This window comes from Gorilla gorilla, chromosome 1 (genome assembly GCF_029281585.2).
Source record: "Gorilla gorilla gorilla isolate KB3781 chromosome 1, NHGRI_mGorGor1-v2.1_pri, whole genome shotgun sequence".
Lineage (NCBI taxonomy): Eukaryota > Metazoa > Chordata > Mammalia > Primates > Hominidae > Gorilla > Gorilla gorilla.
Genome location: NC_073224.2, coordinates 140145022 through 140165078, shown reverse-complemented (window position 1 = coordinate 140165078; position 20057 = coordinate 140145022). Strand labels below are relative to the sequence as shown.

General features: G+C 38.9%; 1 protein-coding gene across 3 annotated transcripts in view; it reads right to left on the bottom strand.

The window, feature by feature from the left end:
• The window catches only part of FRRS1 (ferric chelate reductase 1), a 63822-nt gene extending 48969 nt beyond the window's left edge, over positions 1-14853 (bottom strand). The window contains exon 1 of one of the 3 annotated variants that reach the window (XR_010130332.1): positions 14808-14830. The gene's annotated coding sequence lies outside the window, so the exon portion shown is untranslated. Of the gene's footprint in view, positions 1-14807 lie in introns of all 3 variants that reach the window. The other 2 variants (XM_055352832.2, XM_031005595.3) reach the window with 2 other exon arrangements.
• Between the last annotated feature and the right edge of the window lie 5204 nt (positions 14854-20057).

Below are 20057 nucleotides of genomic sequence, written 5' to 3'. Positions count from 1 at the left end.
CAGAAATTCAGATCTACATAAAGAAAGGAGAGCATTGGAAAAGAAATAAGTGAAGGTAAAGTAAAAATGTTTTTCTTCCACTTAGTCTAACATGAAAGTTTGTTCAAAATAATAATACATATAATTATTTGTATATGTTTATATATGCTTACTTTCGTATGCTTCTATATCAGCAAAATAAATGACAAGATATAAGGGATGGTGAGATAGAGCAGGGACCTCTCTCTTAGGGACCTACCTCTCTCAGCCTTCATAGAATTAAACAAAGGTAGGACCTCGCTCTGGATTAGACTTTGGCTTAAGGAAATGTTGTGGTTGGTTTGATCTTCTATCCAGACCACTAAACTTTCTCCATATCAACAATAAGGCTGTTTTGCCTTCTTATCATTCATATGTTCACTGGAGTAACCATTTTCTTCAAGAACTTTCTCTTTGCATTTACAACTTGGCTGACTGGAACAAGAGGCCTGACTTTCAGCCACTCTTGGCTTTTGGCATGCCTTCCTCACTAAGCTTAATCATTTCTAGCTTTTTATTGAAAGTGAAAGATATATGACTCTTCCTTTCACTTGAACACTTACAGGCCATTATAGGGTTCTTAAATGGCCCAATTTCAATATTGTTGTGCCTCAGGGAATAGGGAGGCCTGAGGAGAAGGAGAGAGATTGGAGAATAGCCAGTTGGTAGAGCAGTCAGAACATACACAGTTATCAATTAAGTTTGCCATCTTATACGGGTGCAGTTTGTGTCTCTCCAAAACAATAGAAACATCAAAGATCACTGATCACAGATCACCATAACAGATATAATGAAAAAGTCTAGAAACTTGCAAAAGTGTGGCCAAGCGTGGTGGCTCCCACCTGTAATGCCCGCATTTTGGGAGGCCAAGTTGGGAGGATCGCTTGAGCCCAGTAGTTCAAGACCAGCCTGGGCAATATAATGAGACCCCCATCTCTATTTTTTAATTAAAAATAACAAATAACAAATAATAAAATAGAAATTTACCAAAATGTGACATAGAGACACAAAGTGAGCACGTGCTGTTGGAAAAATGGTGCCAACAGACTTGCTCAATGAGGAGTTGCCACAAGCCTTCAATTTGTAGCCAGGAACGGGACAAGGGGGCTGGTCTCCAAACCCTGGGCTCAAGGGAACCTCAACCCTATTATCCCAACACTTTGAGAGGCTGAGGATGAAGGATCCCTTGAGTTCAGGAGTTCAAGACCAGCCTGGGCAACATGGTGAGATCTCATGTCTACAAAAAATGAAAAAATTAGCTGGCTGTGGTGGCACGTGCCTATGACCCCAGCTACTTAAGAGGCTGAGGCAGGAGGATCCATTGAGCCCAAGAATTCAAGGTGGCAGTGAGCTACAATCACACCACTGCACTCCAGCCTGGATAATAAAGCAAGACTTCTGTCTCAATTAAAAAAAAAAAAAAAAAAAAGGCTGGGTGCGGTGGCTCATGCCTGTAATCCCAGCACTTTGGGAGGGAAGGGCAGGAAGATTGCTTGAGCCCAGGAGTTCGAAACCAGCCTGGGCAACATAACAAGACCCTCTCTTTTTCTTTTTTTAATAATTTTATAAATTTTTTTATAATTTGATTTTTTTAAAAAAGACAAACATTCGATTTGTAAAAAACACACTATCTGCAAAGCACAATAAAGTGAAGTGTCATAAAACTAGCTATCCCTGGCCGGGCGCGGTGGCTCACACCTATAATCCCAACACTTCGGGAGGCTGAGGTGGGTGGATCACGAGGTCAAGAGATCAAGACCATCCTGGCTAACATGGTGAAACCCCGTCTCTACTAAAAAAAATACAAAAAAAATTAGCTGGGCATTGCGGGCGGGCACCTGTAGTTCCAACTACTCAGGAGGCTGAGGCTAGAGAATGGCGTGAACCCAGGAGGCAGAGCTTGCAGTGAGCCGTGATCACGCCACTGCACTCCAGCCTGGGCAACAGAGCAAGACTCCAAAAAAAAAAAAAAGCTGTCCCTCTATATCACTAATCACTTTAAATGTCAATTGTCTAAATGTAGCAATTAAAAGACAGATTGTCAAAGTGGATCAGGAAACAGACCCTATTATGTGTTTTCTACAGGACACCCACTTTAAATATAAAGACACATATAGATTAAAAGTAAATGCATAGAGAAAGATATACTACATTAACACTAATTTAAAGAAAGCAGGAGTAGCTACGTTAATTTCAGACAGTAGACTTCAAACCAAGGAAAGTTATCAGAGATAAAGAGAGCTTTACCTAATAATAAAAGGGTCAATTCTCCAAGAAGACATAACAATGCAATAGAGCATCAAAATAAGTGAGGCAAAAACTAATAGAACTATATGGAGAAATAGATGAATCCACTATCAGAAATGGACAGATCCAGGCTGGGTACCATGGCTCATGCCTATAATCCCAGCACTTTGTTAGGCCAAGGCGGGAAGATGACATGAGGCCAGGAATTCGAGACCAGCCTAGGCAACATAATGAGACTGTCTGTAAAAACAAACAAAAAATAAGTAAGTAAATAAATAGTTGGGTGCAGTGGACTACACAAGTAGTCTCAGCTACTCAAGAGGCTTAGGAGGGAGGATGACTTGAACACAGGAGTTCAAGGTTGCAGTTAGCTATGGTCACACCACACCCCTGCACTCCTGCCTGAGCAACAGAGAGTGAGACCTTGTCTCAAAGAGAGAGAGAGAGAGAAAGAGAGAGAGAGAGAGAGAAATGCACAGATCCAGAAGGCAGAAAATCATTAAGGACATGGGTGAATTCAACAACATCAGTCAACTGGATATAATGGATATCCATAGACTATTTCATCCAACAACAGAATACACGTTCTTCTCAAGCTCACATGGAATGTTCACCTAGATAGACTACATTCTGGGCCATAAGATACAACTTAATAAATTTAAGAGAATAAATTTGTGGGATGCTGCAAAAGCAGTGCTTAAGGGGAAATTTACAGCATTAAACACATATATAGTTACGTAAACAAATCCCTCACTAAATTAAACTACAGGAATTCCTGTTAAACGCCAGATATTGTGCTGGGAAATATACACTTTAACCAGCCCTGCACCTAATGCCAGGAGCTACTAAGTAAACAGCATAGGGTCCAACAGTACCATATACCCCACTATTTATCAAACATGAAAGCTGGGGAGAATTCTTTTCATTTAAGGAGGAGTGAAAGAAACAAATGAACCAACCAAGAGCTTCTGAAAAATATCTACAACATAAAAGGAGTTTAAGATTTCTCCGTGGAGAAAATAATAATAATAATAATATGGTTGATTATTATACGAAACAGAATATTTAAGGAAATAACTGCAGCCAAGTGCAGTAGTTCACACCTATAATCCCAACACTTTGGGAGACTAAAGCAGGAGAATTACTTGAAGCCAGGAGTTCAAGACCAGCCTGGGCAACAAGTGAGACCCTGTCTCTCCAAAAATTAAAAAAAAAAAAAATTAGCCAGGCACAGTGGCATGCCTGTAGTCTCAGCTACTCAAGAGGCCGAGGTGGAAGGTGGGCTCCTTGAATCCAAGAGGCCAAAGCTGCAGTGAGCTATGATTGTGACACTGCACTCCAGCCTGGGGTCGGAGGGAGAGAGAGAGAAAGGGAGGGAGGGACAGAGGGAGAGAGGGAAGGAAGGGAAGGAAGATCACTATTTAATCGACTTCGCCATTATTAAGAAGATTAAATGTAGTCATGTGCCACTTACCTAAAGAATGGTATAGTGAAAATAGTTACTTCAGTTTAACAAATATTTATTTGGCACTAACTTTCTGTCAGTGAAAATGGAAACAAACTTGATATCCAGTCTCTGCTGTGCACTAAACAGCTGAACAGCATCAACCAAGTCACTAAATCTGTTTCATCAGTTGCAAAATACACCAAGTGAACCAGAAGACATTCAAGGCCACCTTCAATTCTAAAATTTTATGATTTTAGAAAAGCAAAGTGGAAAAGCATATTGGGAATTATTTGAGCAAGGGGTATAAGACAAGAAAGGGAAGTGACTAAGACACCACCACCCAGCATCGATTAGGAAAATATAACAAGGTCAGAGAGGAACCTGTACAATGGCAACTTCTTTGCCCTCTGTCAAATGCTGACTGTTCAAGGTAAAGTTCAATTTTCATTATAATAGCTAATTATGGTTTTCTAGTTAATGTTTTAAGGTACAACTTTTTTTCAAACTAATACATAAATTCATTAGCCAACCTATATTAACAGATCACATAATTATGACAGAATAGGAGTTAGTCATGGAAACATTTAAGTTAAAATTATCGACTGTCAACAATAAGCTATTATATTATGAAATCACCCTTTAAGCACAGAAAGGACTCCTATCAATTATGTATGATTTTCTTAAATTAATATTCCCATTCTGTTGTCTATACAAAATAGAAGATAAAACAAAAAAGATTTATTTTGTCCACCCAAGACAGAGAGATTTACTATTTTAAAAAACCAAAACAGCAGTTATCCTGATTCTGTAACTAAAATATTCCCAAACCTCATGAGATTTGTACAGTTTTCTTTCTTACCTGAAAGACAAGTGCTTAGTAAAAGGGTATGATGACTGCTTACACCATGTTCTACATATATCTCACATAAAGATAAAACCTCAAAGCAAGTATATTCTTCATTATGTAAATACAAAATTCTTGTACTTAAATGAAAATGTAATTATTATTTGATTGTGGGCCACAGACGCAAGTGATGTTAATCAAGAGAATATATTTATTACAAAGTAAAAATTCAGACAAAACTAGAATTCAATCAAAAATATTTAGATGTAAGAAAGTCATTGGAAAAAGGAGCATGTGTTAACAAAAGACTTTTTAAAATAAATCGGTCATTAAACGTCTTAGTATTGTGCAACTCTAAGAACATGTGAGAACAAGAAAAAAGGAGGAAAACAATCTTTTAAAACCATGTCAGATGATTAAGCTAGCAAACAGTGAATCATGTCTAGTTATATTGCATTCAAGTTCTAGCTCTTGTTAGTCATTTATTTTAAATTAAAGCATCAAAGGAGTTCAAAAGTTGACATGCACACAAAAAAATTGTGGGAACTCAGCCCAGTTACACCCACTCTACATTACCTAAGATATGAGTGAAGCAGGTACCGAGAGTCTTAATTAATGCATAGGTATGAGGCAACAAGGAATTCTTAATTATGAAGACTGAGATGCAAAAAAGCAAAAACTTAGCCAAAATAGTTCACTATAAAATATCTACATAATTTGGAAAAGGGTCTCTTTTTTTTTTTTTTTTGCAATATATAGTGGTTTTAATTTTCGTTTACTACATCCAAAGTAAGAAATATTTTTACATTATAACCCAACAAACATTTCATGAAACATTATTTACCTTTACTACATGTTATAGATGTGTATGTTTCCTATTTCTTCCTTTTTTTGTTTTATGCTGGTTACACCCTACTGCATTATTTCACGATCTACCAATGGATCTTAACCTGCAGTCTGACGAACATTACTTTATGGCATGCATAGACCATTAAGTTTCAGCCTTGAATCAAATTCTAAATTAGGAGTATCAAGAATTTCAGTAAAAAAGAAAAGTTCTCAGAATCAAAGGAACAAACAGGCTAAGCAACAGGGAAAATTTTTGGAGATAGAAGCTGGATTTTGCCTTATTCTCACTTCATTCCATTTGTGAGCCTGAACAAAAAGTATAAATATGGCAAATAAATTAGCATTCTCACAGTAATCTTCTGTATGAGAAAGGTGGTTGTTTAACTACCCATAATATAAAAACACAGTAATCCTTAAGTCACTTGGAAGCTCCTTTCAGAATTTCCATTGGTTGCATTTTTGTTTTTTTCTTCCATCAAGTACATTCTACAATGTTTAAGGTAAATAGCCACTTCCTACTAAATATTGTTTTCATTTTATTTTATTATGAGAATTACAATGGCATTATTTTCTTTTATTTTGGCACAAGTGCAATATATTTTAATTAATTTATGTCTTAAACATGCTTTTATTTCTAGGCTTTTGGCCTGAAAACAGAACCACCATTTATAATATTTGGAAACCAAAAAGTATCTATGACAGGTTTTAATCAACTTAGAAATTTATTTTGCCAGGCTAAGGACAATGCCTCGGAGAAAAAAAAAAAAAAACACAGAATCACAGAAACAGTCTATTGTCTGTGCCTTTCTCCCAAGATGACTTTGAGGGCTTCAGTATCTAAAGGGGAAAAGTGGGCTGGAGGGGAAAGAGGAACTTGTCATTCACATGTTCCAAGACAAAATGAGCAGGTAGGGGAATAGTCAAGTGTCAAGTATGCATTGGCTTATGCTCAGTAAGCTGGCACTTTACATAAGATAAGGTGAACATACAGTAGCTACCTGTGGAGATATCTAACCTTTTATCTGTAGCTCTCTGCTTTGAAACAAAAGGAAATGCAGTTGCTTGCATGACTCAGCTTTCAGCTTAATTTTAATAATGAATTGAGGTCGAGTTTAGGTTTTTCTTTCACATATTGCTTCTATTAGAAAATGAAATTGAAATTCCGAACTGAGTTAGAAACTAATCTGGTGTTGCGGGAAGTCAGGGACACTGAACGGAGGGACCAGCTGGAGCCATGGCAGAGGAACATAAATTGTGAAGATTTCATTTTAATATGGGCATTTATCAGTTCCCAAATAATACTTTTATAATTTCTTACTCCTGTCTTTAATCTCTTAATCCTGTTAGCTTCATAAGCTGAGGATGTATGTCACCTCAGGACCACTGTGATAATTGTGTTAACTGTACAAATTGACTGTAAAACATGTGTGTTTGAACAGTATGAAATCAGTGCTCCTTGAAAAAGAACAGAATAACCGATTTTTAGGGAACAAGGGAAGACAAACATAAGGTCTGACTGCCTGCGGGGTTGGGCAAAAAAAGTCATATTTTTCTTCTTCTTGCAGAGAACCCATAAACAGATGTGCAAGTAGGGAAGATAACGCTAAATTCTTTTCCTAGCAAGGAATATTAATATTAATACCCTGGGAAAGGAATGCATTCCTGGGGGGAGGTCTATAAATGGCCGCTCTGGGAATGTCTGTCTTATGGGGTTGAGATAAGGACTGAGATATGCCCTGGTCTCCTGCAGTACCCTCAGGCTTACTAGGTTGGGGCAAAACTCCGCCCTGGTAAATTTGTGGTCAGACCGGTTCTCTACTCTCGAAGCCTGTTTTCTGTTGTTTAAGATGTTTATCAAGACAATACGTGCACCGCTGAACATAGACCCTTATCAGTAGTTCTGCTTTTGCCCTTTGTCCTGTTCCCTCAGAAGCATGTGATCTTTGTTAGGCCCTTATTAGTAGTTCTGCTTTTTGCCCTTTGAAGCATGTGATCTTTGTGCCTACTCCCTGTTCTTACACCCCCTCCCCTTTTGAAACCCTTAATAAAAACTTGCTGGTTTTGAGGCTCAGAGGGCATCAGGGTCCTACAGATATGTGATGTCACCCCCAGCAGCCCAGCTGTAAAATTCCTGTCTTTATACTGTCTCTCTTTATTTCTCAGCCAGCTGACACTTATGGAAAATAGAAAGAACCTACGTTGAAATATTGGGGGCGGCTTCCTCCAGTAATCTGGGGACAGTGTACATTTCTTAGTTCAGGATTTCATCTAGGAATTGGGGCAAACCTGGTGAGCTTAGCATTGTCACCAAAAACCTAGACTGGGGATAGAGGTGGAAATAGGTGTTCACCTGCTGAGTAGCAGAGTTAGGTAGGAAGACTTTTAGAAAAATAGGTAAAACCACAGAAGGATAAGGAGATTGACAGAGTCAGCAAGTTAAGACTAAGCACAAGATATATACAGACAGCAATAAAATTTTGTGGACAAAGGGAAAGAAAAGGATTGTAGTTTTACTGTAGAGTCAAAGGAAAGGAGACATAGAGAAAGAGGAAAAGAAATGAACACTCGGTGATGACCTGGCAGTTAGAGACCACGTCTGATGGAATCCTTATAAGCAGCAGATTTATCTTCTCATTAGAGATGAGGAAACTGAGGTTAAGGAAGATACCCTAAATCACACATACTTTTAGGATTTGAACCAAAATCTAACTGCAATAGCCATGTTCTTTTCACTGTTCATCACTGTTCCCTGTTTAGAGAGAAGGTGAAAAGTAAACAGGTCCAGCAAGGATCAACATTTCACAGGGACAAACAAAGTGAGTGGGGAGCTATTGGGACAAAGGTTGAAATCTAAGTTCGCCTACCTAATTCAGAATGTTAAATCTGCTTTATAAGAGACTGAATAGCAATGTAGAGATTTATTTCATAGAACTAAAACTCCAGAAAGAATGAATGTAAAAATCCATAGATGCCTGAAAACAGCAAGTTGTCAGTAAGTGGTAATTGCCATTATTTATAATATCACTATTAACTTTCCATCTCCTCAATATGTGCTAATTTCTTCTGAACACTACTGGGCTTAGATAAACTGAGATTTTTGCATGTTTCTTGCATTTGTATTTAATTTGTTCAAACGTAAAATATTTCAGAAAATGTGCTCCTTTTCTTTCTAGTAATTTAATTTTACCTTCACAGAAAACTTCTATGCCAAAAACTAAGTTGACTTTGATAGCTGAAACTCAAATTATAGGGAAATTGAAAAATAGGTCAAGTATTTCCACTTCCCCAGATAAAAATGTTTCAGACTCCATTTTCACAGAAGGAAGTGAAGAAAAAAATGATTTTTTTAAATTAACAGAGTTATGACATTTTCAGAGAAGGTTCTAAAAAACAAAGAGCATAAAAGTGGCACATTCAATACCAATTTAAGATCTGTCAGATCTGACAACTTAAGATGGTAGGAAAGACTTCCTTTTTTTTTGAGATGGAGTCTCGCTCTGTTGCCCAGGCTGGAGTACCATGGTGTGATCTCAGCTCACTGCAACCTCCACTTCCTGGGTTCAAGTGATTCTCCTGCCTCGGCCTCCCAAGTAGCTGGGATTTCAGGCGCCTGCCACCATGCCTGGCTAATTTTTGTATTTTTGGTATAGATGGGGGTTTCACCATGTTGGCCAGGCTGGTCTTGAACTCCTGACCTCAGGTGATACGCCTGCCTCGGCCTCCCAAAGTGCTGTGATTATAGGCATGAGCCAATGCACCTGGCCAGTAGGGAAGACTTCTGAAAAAGATTTTAGAGTTTGAGTGAAAGTAAGACAAAGTAAGGGGAAAGGAAGAAAAAAACACTGGGAAAACAAAGTAATTTGAAACTCTACAATCTAATCCTAGTTTCTCTAATCACAGCACCATCAGCAAGTAATCTTTCAATTTTCTTTTTAATTTTGTTTTGGGGGGGTGGGGGAAGGGTCTTATCTCACTCTGGCGCCCAGGATGGAGAGCAGTGGTGCAATCTCAGCTCACTACAACCTCCACGTATCAGACTCAAGCAATCCTCCCACCTCACCCTCCCGAGTAGCTGGGACCACAGGTGCATACCACCATGCCCAGCTAATTTTTTAATTTTTTTGTAGAGACAGGGTCTGACTATGTTATCCAGGCTGGTCTTGAGCTCCTGAGCTCAAGCAATCCTCCCGCCCGGCCTCCCAAAGTCTTAGGATTACAGCCACCTCACCTGACCAATTTTTCCATTTTCTTTATTCATTTTCTGGAAAAATGATTGGAAACAAATATCTTATTACATGATATACAGGTTTCATTTGGATCACTCCATGTAGCCCTCACAATAATTCTTTCCTTAAAACAAAATTCAGTGCTAAGTGGAATGGCCCCTTCTCTAAAGACCCAAAACTAATAGATAAAACAATAGTAAATACTATTAACCTATAATTGAATAATGTTACTATTTATTAAGTGCCTGCTCTATTCCAGTCATCACAGTCCTGCTTTACATGTATGAATGCTAATCCTTGGAAGAAACATACAAGGGTTTTTTCTGTTGTTTTTTACTGGTATGGAAACTGAAGCTCACAGAGCTTATAAAAAAAAAAAAATAGTGCCTAAGATCACACAGGGACAGAAATTTTAAAACTGCATTTCATTATAGTAATTTAGAGGTATGGAAGAAATAATAGAAGAGTTAACAATTACTAAGGGCTTACAACACATCATGTCAAGGACTTAGTATGCATTCCTCACAACTACCTAGGGAACTATGGGAGGTATTATTGTCCCCAAATGTAAAATAGGGCACTGATTAAGACACTTGCCAAAGTTATAGAAAATGAGAGGTGAAAAGTATGGTCTCTGGCCTACTTTGTGAGGTTTTGATCACCAAACTATCCATAGCTTCAAATCAGACCGTTAAGGCTGACACGGTAAGTAAATAAGGCATTATGGAGAAAGAGGGATTCTGAATGAGCATGATTTGAATAGGAGCAATGGGAGAATCAAAGGTAGAAATAAAAACGTGAGAATGGACTTTTGGGGGGACTGCTCTCTCCACAGAAACTCCATAAGCGTTAGTTTTTCCTAATAAAGTTTATCACGTTTTTCCGCCACATTTTTTGGAGGCAGTAAGGAAGTCTAACTAGAATCAAAAACAAATGTCAGAAATAGTCATTGTAAAAATATTTTAATTAAGTCTGGTTCCTCTTTTACGTCTCTTTCATGAAGATATCCTTCTCCAAGACTTTTTCTCTTGGCTTTTCTTTCTTTCTTTTTTTCTCTTTTTTTTTTCTCTCTTTTTTGCCCTATTTCTCTGTAGGATCATCACTTCCACAGCCTCAATTATAACCTCTAGGATAATATTTCTTAAATCTTTCAATTGCTCCACCCCACAGCTCTACAATGCTGTGACACAGATTTCCAACTGGGTATGGACTTCTGTTTAGATAACAAAAAACTCAATTTGTCTGAAGTGAAATTCATATTTTCCTCCAGACTAGTTTTTGAACCTCACTTTCCTAATCTGATGATGGTCTGTCAACACATTTCTCATCAGCAGGATTTCAAACCCCGAACTCTCGGGATTGGATTCCAAACACTCTTTTGGTCCCCAACTTCCACACAAGCTCTGCAGATTCTACCTCCACCAGTTCTGCACTCTACCTATCCCTCTTGCAACTCTCTTCTACTTTCCATTCTATTACATTTGTCTACTGTTTTCCTTTCTGCCACCAGCTCCAAGCATGAAGACTTCATTACCTTCACCCAGATTAATAAAACACTTTCAATTGGTCTCCCTGTTTCTGTATCTCCTCAACACATGATTATTTTCCTAAGGTACAATTCTCATTATACCTCTCCTCTCCCCGCAAAACACTCAGCAGCTTCCCAAGAATTATTAGATTAAGAAGCAAAGGCACTCGACATTTAATATTTTATACTTTTCTACACAACCCAAATTTCAAGAATTTTTTTTTCCCTATACTGTAATAACAATGTGCCATCTGCTATTCCAGGAATAAGCTTCTTTTTCTCCTGAAGTTTTGCCTTCTAAATGGGACCCCTATTTTTCCCCTAAATGGGACCCCCTATTTTTATATGGACAGGAATTTGGTTAAATTCCTGTCCATATAAAAATAAATGTTACACTGAAAAATAAGATACAATAATCTCTGTACACTATGCTCAAAATAGGTAGAACTGTGTATTCCCCATTATTTCATGTAATATGCAAAAGAGTAATAATATCTGATATAAGCAAGGATGTGAAGAAACGAGCACTCTCATACACAGGGACAATGGTAAACTGTCACATTTTTAGATGTTAACAATATCTTAGTAAATTAAAAATGTTTATCCTCTGACCTGGAAATTTCATTTCTAGAAATATATCTTACAGATCGGGCGCAGTGGCTGACACCTGTAATCCCAGCACTTTGGGAGGCCCAGGCGGGCAGATCACCTAAGGTTGGAAGTTCGAGACCAGCCTGACCAACATGGAGAAACCCCTTCTCTACTAAAAATACAAAAGTAGCCGGGCTTGGGGGTGCATGCCTGTAATCCCAGCTACTCGGGAGGCTGAGGCAGGAGAATCGCTTGAACCCTGGAGGCAGAGGTTGAGGTGAGCCGAGATGGCACCATTGCACTCCAGCCTGGGCAACAAGAGTGAAACTCTGTCTCAAAAAATATATATATATAAAGAAAAGAAATATATCTTACAGAAAAACCCATACAGTTATGCAAGGATTATTTCCAGTAGCAAAAATGTTGGATAATTTAAGTGGTTACAAAAATAAACTACGCTATACCCAAACTATATAATACTTGCTAAACGTTAACAAAAATGAGATACAGTAAACAGATAACAAATACATCAGCTAATAATTATTGAGTGCATTCTAGGAGGTAGGCATTGTTTTAAGTACTTTGCAAGTATGAACTCATTTCACAAAAATCCCAAGACATGAATCTGCATGTTAAGAAGATACATGCTCATGCTCCACTGAGGAATCAAAACAAGAAAACTGCAAAATGATATGGAATGTACCAAAATATACATAACTTAAAAGGACAAGAAAAAAACCTTTATACATGCTTCCAATTGTTCTCAACAGTGTTTACCACTTAGGAAGGTATGTGTTTTCAGGATGGGAAGAGTGGGCTTCCTTTCTTTAATGCCCTTTATAATGTGCATTTTTTTAAAGCATGTAGTGTTTTATAATTTCAAAAAACACTACGAAGTATGTACATGTAAGACTGTACAGAAACTGATTTGAAGGTGGTTAGATTTTTTCTTTTTTCTATTTTCAAACATTCTATGTTACTTTTACTATTTTTGTTTGTTTTGATAAAGAAGACCTTTACCCCTCTTTCAAGATCCATTTAAAACGCCGTCAACTACTGTCCTATGATACAATGAAGTGTATGGACTTTGAAATATCACAGACCTAGGTTTGAATCTGTCCATTAATGTAATCCAGCAGGCACCACCATAGTGACCCTGGACAAATTATTTAACCTTACTGAGTCTTAGTTTTCTCACTTGTTAGAGACAATGCCACCAATATCAATGGCTTGCATGAGGATTAAATAAAATACTATCTCCAAAACATCTAGCACAATGACCACCATTAACAAAGTCTCCCATATAAAACTGTCTTCCTTTCTTGGATTCTTGCCTAATTCCACCAACCTGAAATAACTGTTCACTCCATAAGCTTTAGTTTTTCCTAATAAATTTTATCATGTTTTTCTGCCACATTTGGTGACTTGTCTTTTGGTAAACCTCTGGATATCAGTAAAGGTGTCCTACACATTGATCTCCATTCATTCTGACTAGCAGACAACCTTCAAAACAGTACTCATACAGTGTGATTGTTATGTGAATTTTGAGAAAATCCAATATTAAAAAAGCTGACAGGTGTGAAACAGAGAGTACACTTCACCAAAAAAATCAACATACTGGCTAACTAAATGACGAATTAAAACTCACTTCTCCAACCTAACAAAACCATCTTTTAAAAGGTCTTTGTTTTCAATAAGCTGATAGATCAAATTAAGCCCCCAACTTCAGTTCTATCCCAGTATAATACTCAAATCTTACCACTTTTTTAAAAATACAGAAGTGGCTGGGCGCGGTGGCTCACGCCTGTAATCCCAGCACTTTGGGAGGCCGAGGCAGGCAGATGACCTGACGTTGGGAGTTCGAAACCAGACTGACCAACATGGAGAAACCCCGTTTCTACTAAAAATACAAAATTAGCCGGGTGTGGTGGTGCCTGCCTGTAATCCCAGCTACTCAGGAGGCTGAGGCAGGAGAATTGCTTGAACCCGGGAGGCAGAGGTTGCAGTGAGCCGAAATCCCGCCGTTGCACTCCAGCCTGGGCCACAAGAGCAACACTCCGTCTCGAAAATAATAAATAGGCCAGGCGCGGTGGCTCAAGCCTGTAATCCCAGCACTTTGGGAGGCGGAGGCGGGCATATCACGAGGTCAGGAGATAGAGACCATCCTTGCTAACACAGTGAAACCCCGTCTCTACTAAAAATACAAAAAATTAGCCGGGCGTGGTGGCGGGCGCCTGTAATCCCAGCTACTCAGGAGGCTGAAGCAGAAGAATCGCTTGAACCCGGGAGGCGGAGCTTGCAGTGAGCCGAGATCGCGCCACTGCACTCCAGCCTGGCGGACAGAGCGAGATTGTCTCAAAAATAAATGAATAAATAAATAAACAAAAATAAAAAATAAAAATACAGAAGCAAATGAAAATATCTGAACTGAAAAGTTTAGCTATGTTAAGAAATATTCCTAATAACACATTTACAATTTGAAAAATCCCCTTTACCCTTTAGGGCAGTATGACAAGCACACACAAAAATAAGTGCAGTGATAACACCTTGCCACCCTGGAGTCTTTCTGAAATTTTAACGACACACCAGGGCTAGGGAGTGGGGGGGTAAGGGGACTAAAAGTTCTAGATAAAAAGCCACTTTAAAAACCAAATAAGGCTCTAAGTGACCCTGATATAGGTAATCATGCCATTAGCTTTAAATATAAAAAAAGAGTTCCTACAGTTTTAAATTTAAAATTAAAAAAAAAAAAAACTCCTGCAAGAATAAAGTCAATGATTTTCAGGATCCCAAACACGTCTCTACTTATAACCACCCATATCTTGGAATTAAAGCTTGTTAGTCAAAGTCACGGGACATATTAACCTAACTCGTTAGTGAACACTCATTAGCTCAATTCAAGCTCCAGAACATAGTTTAGGAATACAGCACCCGTTCTGCCTGGCCGACTGCCCTGGTCAGCACAGGCGCTCGCTCTGCAGTCTGTCGCTAAGCTGGATTTGATTTTTAACGCTTTACAAAGAGCTTTGACATTAAGGGAAAAGACGTGACACTTACCCTGAGAAGCGAAGGCAGCCTAACCAACTTCCGGTTTTGTTACAACTTGTATCACATTTCAGCAGCTGGGTGGAGCCAGTTAAGCCTTGAGCCAAAAGGGAACCTTTCCCAAACTAAGCTGCAGAACTTGATTTGCGAGACCAGTGCTAGTTTTAGGACTCCATTTCTGAAAATTTAGAATTCTGTTTTACACTAAGGAACAGTGTTTGCCAACTAGTACCTACTTCGCCACAAAAATTATAATTTTTGTGTTTAATTGCAAAACTATTTGAAAATACCTGTTCTATAATAGTGCTAAGTAAAAGCAAATTAACTTTTAAAAAGTGGAAAAAGATCAGATTGCATAGAACCGAAACCTTTCTGCAGTGTGAATGATATAATGCAAAAGAAATCTTTTATTTTGCAAATTACACCCTGAAATTTAGGAGTTTTGTTTCTTTTTAAGCTTTTAATCTGTTTCACAAGACTCTTTTGCAAAAGAAAAATTTTAGGGCTAGGAAAAGACAATGTAATTGAATTTTTAAAAATCTTTTTTTTTATTTTGTTTTTTGTTTTCCTGTTTTTTACTTTTTTTCTTCTCTTTAATGTAATTGAAAATATTAAACATTCCATTTCAGACCTTGAGTGACCTTGTAATTGCCCAGTGGGTTCACCTTGCCCGCTGTCTAGACAGAGCCGATTTATCAAGACAGGGAAATCGCAATGGAGAAAGAGTAATTCACGCAGAGCTGGCTGTGCAGGAGACCGGAGTTTTTTGTTTTGTTTGTTTGTTTGTTTTGTTTTGTTTTGTTTGAGACGGAGTCTCTGTCTGTGGCCCAGGCTGGAGTGCGGTGGCATGATCTCGGCTCACTGCAGCCTCCCCGTCCTAGGTTCAAGCGATTCTCCTGCCTCAGCCTCCCCAGTAGCTGGGACTACAGGCGCCCGCCACCACGCCCGGCTAATTTTTGTATTTTAGCAGAGACAGGGTTTCACCATGTTGGCCAGGCTAGTTTGGAACTCCTGACCTCAAGTGATTCCACCTGCCTCAGCCTCCCAAAGTGCTGAGATTACAGGCATAAGCCACCGCGCCCAGCCCGGAGTTTTATTATTACTCAACACAGTCTCCCAGGATTCGGAGATCAGAATTTTTAAAGATAATTTGGCGGGTAGGGGCTTGGGAAGTGGGAGTGCTAATTGGTCAGATTGGTGATGGAATCATGGGGGGTCGACGTGAGGTTTTCTTGCTGTCTTCTGTTCCTGGGTGGGATGGCAGAACTGGGTGAGCCCGATTACCGGTCTGTGTGGTATCAGCTGATCCACCGAGTCCAGGGTCTGCAAAATATCTCAAGCACTGATCTTAGGTTTTACAATAGTGATGTTATCCCCAGGAGCAATTTGGGGAGGTTCAGGCTCTTGGAGCCAGAGGCTGCATGACCCCTAAACCATAATTTCTAATCTTGTAGCTAATTTGTTGGTCCTGCAAAGGCAGACTGGTCCCCAGGCAAGAAGGGGGTCTATTCAGGAAAGGGCTATTACCAATTTTGTTTCAGAGTCAAAACATGAACTGGATTCCTTCCCAAAGTTAGTTTGGCATATGCCCAGGAATGAACAAGGACAGCTTAAAGATTAGAAGCAAGACGGAGCCAGTTAGGTCTGTTCTCATTCACTGCCATAATTTCCTCAGTTATAAAAGGCTTTGCAAAAAGCCTTTTTGCAAAGGCGCTTTCAACATATGCAGACTGGAAAATAGATTATGACCCATGCCTTGACCTGTGAATGCTGGTTATCAATCAACCCCAGTAAATTATTTAAACCATTTTTAAAGAGAGAACAGAGAAAGGAACATCATCACGTTACGCTTTCTCTTAAAGAACTAGTCACAATTAACAAAAGCCCCTCTCTACAGGATATTAAAGAGAGGCTTTAAATAAAGATGACCCAGAGTTGGTTTGCTATCCTAAAGCTGCTGGGAACATGAATAGTTTTAAACTAAGTCAGCTGATCTTCAGTTCTTCAAAGCCTCAAGTGGTGAAATAGCCTTCTGCAGATAACAGACCCTTTCCAGGAACTGTCCCCATTGCATGCCAAAAGTATGATATGTCTATAAAACAAAAACTCTTCGACTATATTATCAGAATCCTACATCCTAAAGCACTCTTAGGAAGTGGTACGACACAGTGGGAAGAACTGAATGGAGAGAGAGGCTAGCTTTGTCTAAAACAACCCTTTCACTAGGCTCAGTGGCTCACATCTGTAATCCCAACACTTTGGGAGGCCGAGGGGGGTGGATCACGATATCAGGAGTTCAAGACCAGCCTGGCCAAGATGATGAAACCCTGTCTCTACTAAAAACACAAAAATTCGCCAGATGTGGTGGCACACACCTGTAATCCCAGCTACTCAGGAGGCTGAGGCAGGAGAATGCTTGAACCCGGGTGGCAGAGGTTGCAGTGAGCAGAGATCACACCACTGCACTCCAGTCTGGCCAATAGAGCAAGACTCCATCTCAATAAATAAATAAATAAATAAAACACCACCCCTTCTGAGACTATCATTTTGCTCCATGTCCCCAGCTATAATTCCACCTTATCATTCCCTTCCAGATCACCTCTACCAGACTCTTCATCAACTCATCAGTTGTCACAAAGGAGACCAATTTTATTAAAATTAGTTTAGTGGAGCTTAGATCCTAAGAAGTTAAAGCTACCCTACTGGTTACCATTCTCATGCCTCTATATCAGCAGTTCTCAAACTTTTTTTATTTCAAGGTCCCTTCACAACTTTAAAAGATTATTATGTCCATCAGAGATGTTTCTTTATGTGGGTGATATCTATTAATATTTTTTGTATTAAAAATTAACAGAAAAAGTTAAATATTCATAAATTTGTTTTTAAGTGACAATAATAGTTACATGTTAACACAGTATCTTTTCTGTTGCTTATATTATTGTTTTTCAACAACAAAAAAATAATGAAAAAAGTATAGCATTTGACTAGTCTAAAAAAATGAAAAAGTATTATTGTTTAAATTGTTGCAAATCTCTTTAATGTCTGGCTTAATAGAAGACAGTAGGATTCTCATATCTGCTTGCATTCAATCTTTTGTGATATCATGTAACACCTCATGTAGCCACTGGAAAACTCCACTGTATATTCATGAGAAAATGAGAATGAAGAAGGCAAATAAAGTATAGCAAGAACAATAATTATCATTTATTGAACACTCATTCTAACCAAGGCACATATATTATCCTATCCATTATGAACTTCCTTCAGCTGAGAATGTTAAGGACCTGCGTGGCTAAGTAAATTGCTGAAGATTAGACAGAGAAGTGGTAGACAGGATCCTAAGCCAGAACCACTGTCTCCACTGAGCACCACCGCCAAGTCTGAATGAGGTCTGATGGACCAAACTTAGGAACTTGCCTGCCCTATTATACTCAGCATTTCAAACAAGTTTACATTCAAAGAGAACGTCTCCAGTTGATTAGACACAGCCTCGACTCAATACATCCAAAACCCACCATCCAAAATAAACTTATTCTCACTTGGCCTTTAATTATATTCATCTCACCCAAACAGCCAAATTCACCCCCTCTTCTCCATCTCCACTGCCACTATTCTGGTTTATGTCCTGGACTGTTGTCTCAACTGAACTACAGTCATTATCTACTAAGTGCTTCCAGTTTCTCATCAATCTAATTAGCTAGCCCACATAATACGGGATAGATCATCTTTTTTTTTTTTTTTTTTTTGAGACACAGTCTCACCCTGTCACCCAAGCTAGAGTGCAATGGCACAATTTTGGCTCACTGCAACCTCTGCCTCCTCGGCTCAAGCGATTCTCCTGCCTCAGCCTCCTGAGTAGCTGGGATTACAGGTGTGCACTACCACACCCAACTAATTTTTGTATTTTTAGTAGAGATGGGGTTTCACCATGTTGGCCAGGCTGGTCTCAAACTCCTGACCTCAGGTGATCTGCCCACGTCAGCCTCCCAAAGTGCTGGGATTACAGGCATGAGCCACTGTGCCCAGCCTGGGAGAGCTAATCTTTCTCAAGTATAACTCACATCTTGTAACTCCTATGCTCAAAAAAATCTTTACTTACCTACTTATTACTTATAACTGCATGAATGAATGGCCAGATTCCACAGACAGATGTTGTGCCAAACCTCTATCATTTCCAGTGGGGATGGCAGCAGGTTCAAGAGGCTGACAAAGAGACCCAGAGCTAGCAAATGAGATATGGGGTTTTACTGGGGGCTTACGCACAGGGGAGAATTCAGTGGCGGTAGGCTGGAAAGGATAACCCCAGGGTGTGCTTAAGTTACTGCTATCACTTGCATTTACCAAATAACAGAGGGTCAAACGAAATAATTTCTGTAAACCACAGTGCTTGGCACAAAAATAAGTATTTAATAAATAGAAGTCAATAGCAAAAAAGTTTCGATAGTGGCTTTTTAAATGAAATGTCCCTTCTTCGCAGTGCTATAAGTAATACATTGTTCCAAAATTATCCATGGACTTCTGACCAAACTCTGGTCAGTAAATCCATGTTTTACTTTCTGACAACATAAAGCCATTCTCAACATTTAATTAGTGGTAGTAACAGTCATCTTCATATTTTTCTTACCCACCAGTTCAAGGTCACCTCACATTATGCTCCTCTAAACGCAACCCAATCCTTATTCAAAATAATGTGACCTCCCTATGATAACAGATCCTGAAGAATATCCACCCCTTCGTCCTCACCCTTAGCTAGAGCTGTCTGTGTCTTCCAGAAAGAGCTAACCTTATTACTGAAAACTAGTTTTGAATAATCTAGATAAAATTAAACTCTTCAAAATATTTTGTCCACCTAAAAAAAGACACAAGAGAAAATTGTCTCTAACTGTGTTGGGTTTACTCAAAAATAGAAATAAGGATTATAATCTGGAATGTATGAAATGGCAAGCCATCAGTGCCTTTGGCTTGGGTAGGGTAAGGGAAGCTATTATTAGCAAAAAAGATTTACATAAACTGCTTAGAAACAGTTCCTTATTTCCAAAGGCAGAGTTATTGTCATTTCTTTGGTAGAGATGACATTACTGGGCAAGTGTTCTTCCAAGATCATCTTATCTGAATTCCTGCAGGCCTAAAGAATGCCTAATGATAAACTATCAAAGTAGGAGATGTATGAAGGACAGAAAGGGTTTTTAGAAAGTTCTTGGAAACAGTTCTTATCTCAGACATGTAAGCACGAACCTCCTTTTTGAGGGGGGGCCTTCCTGG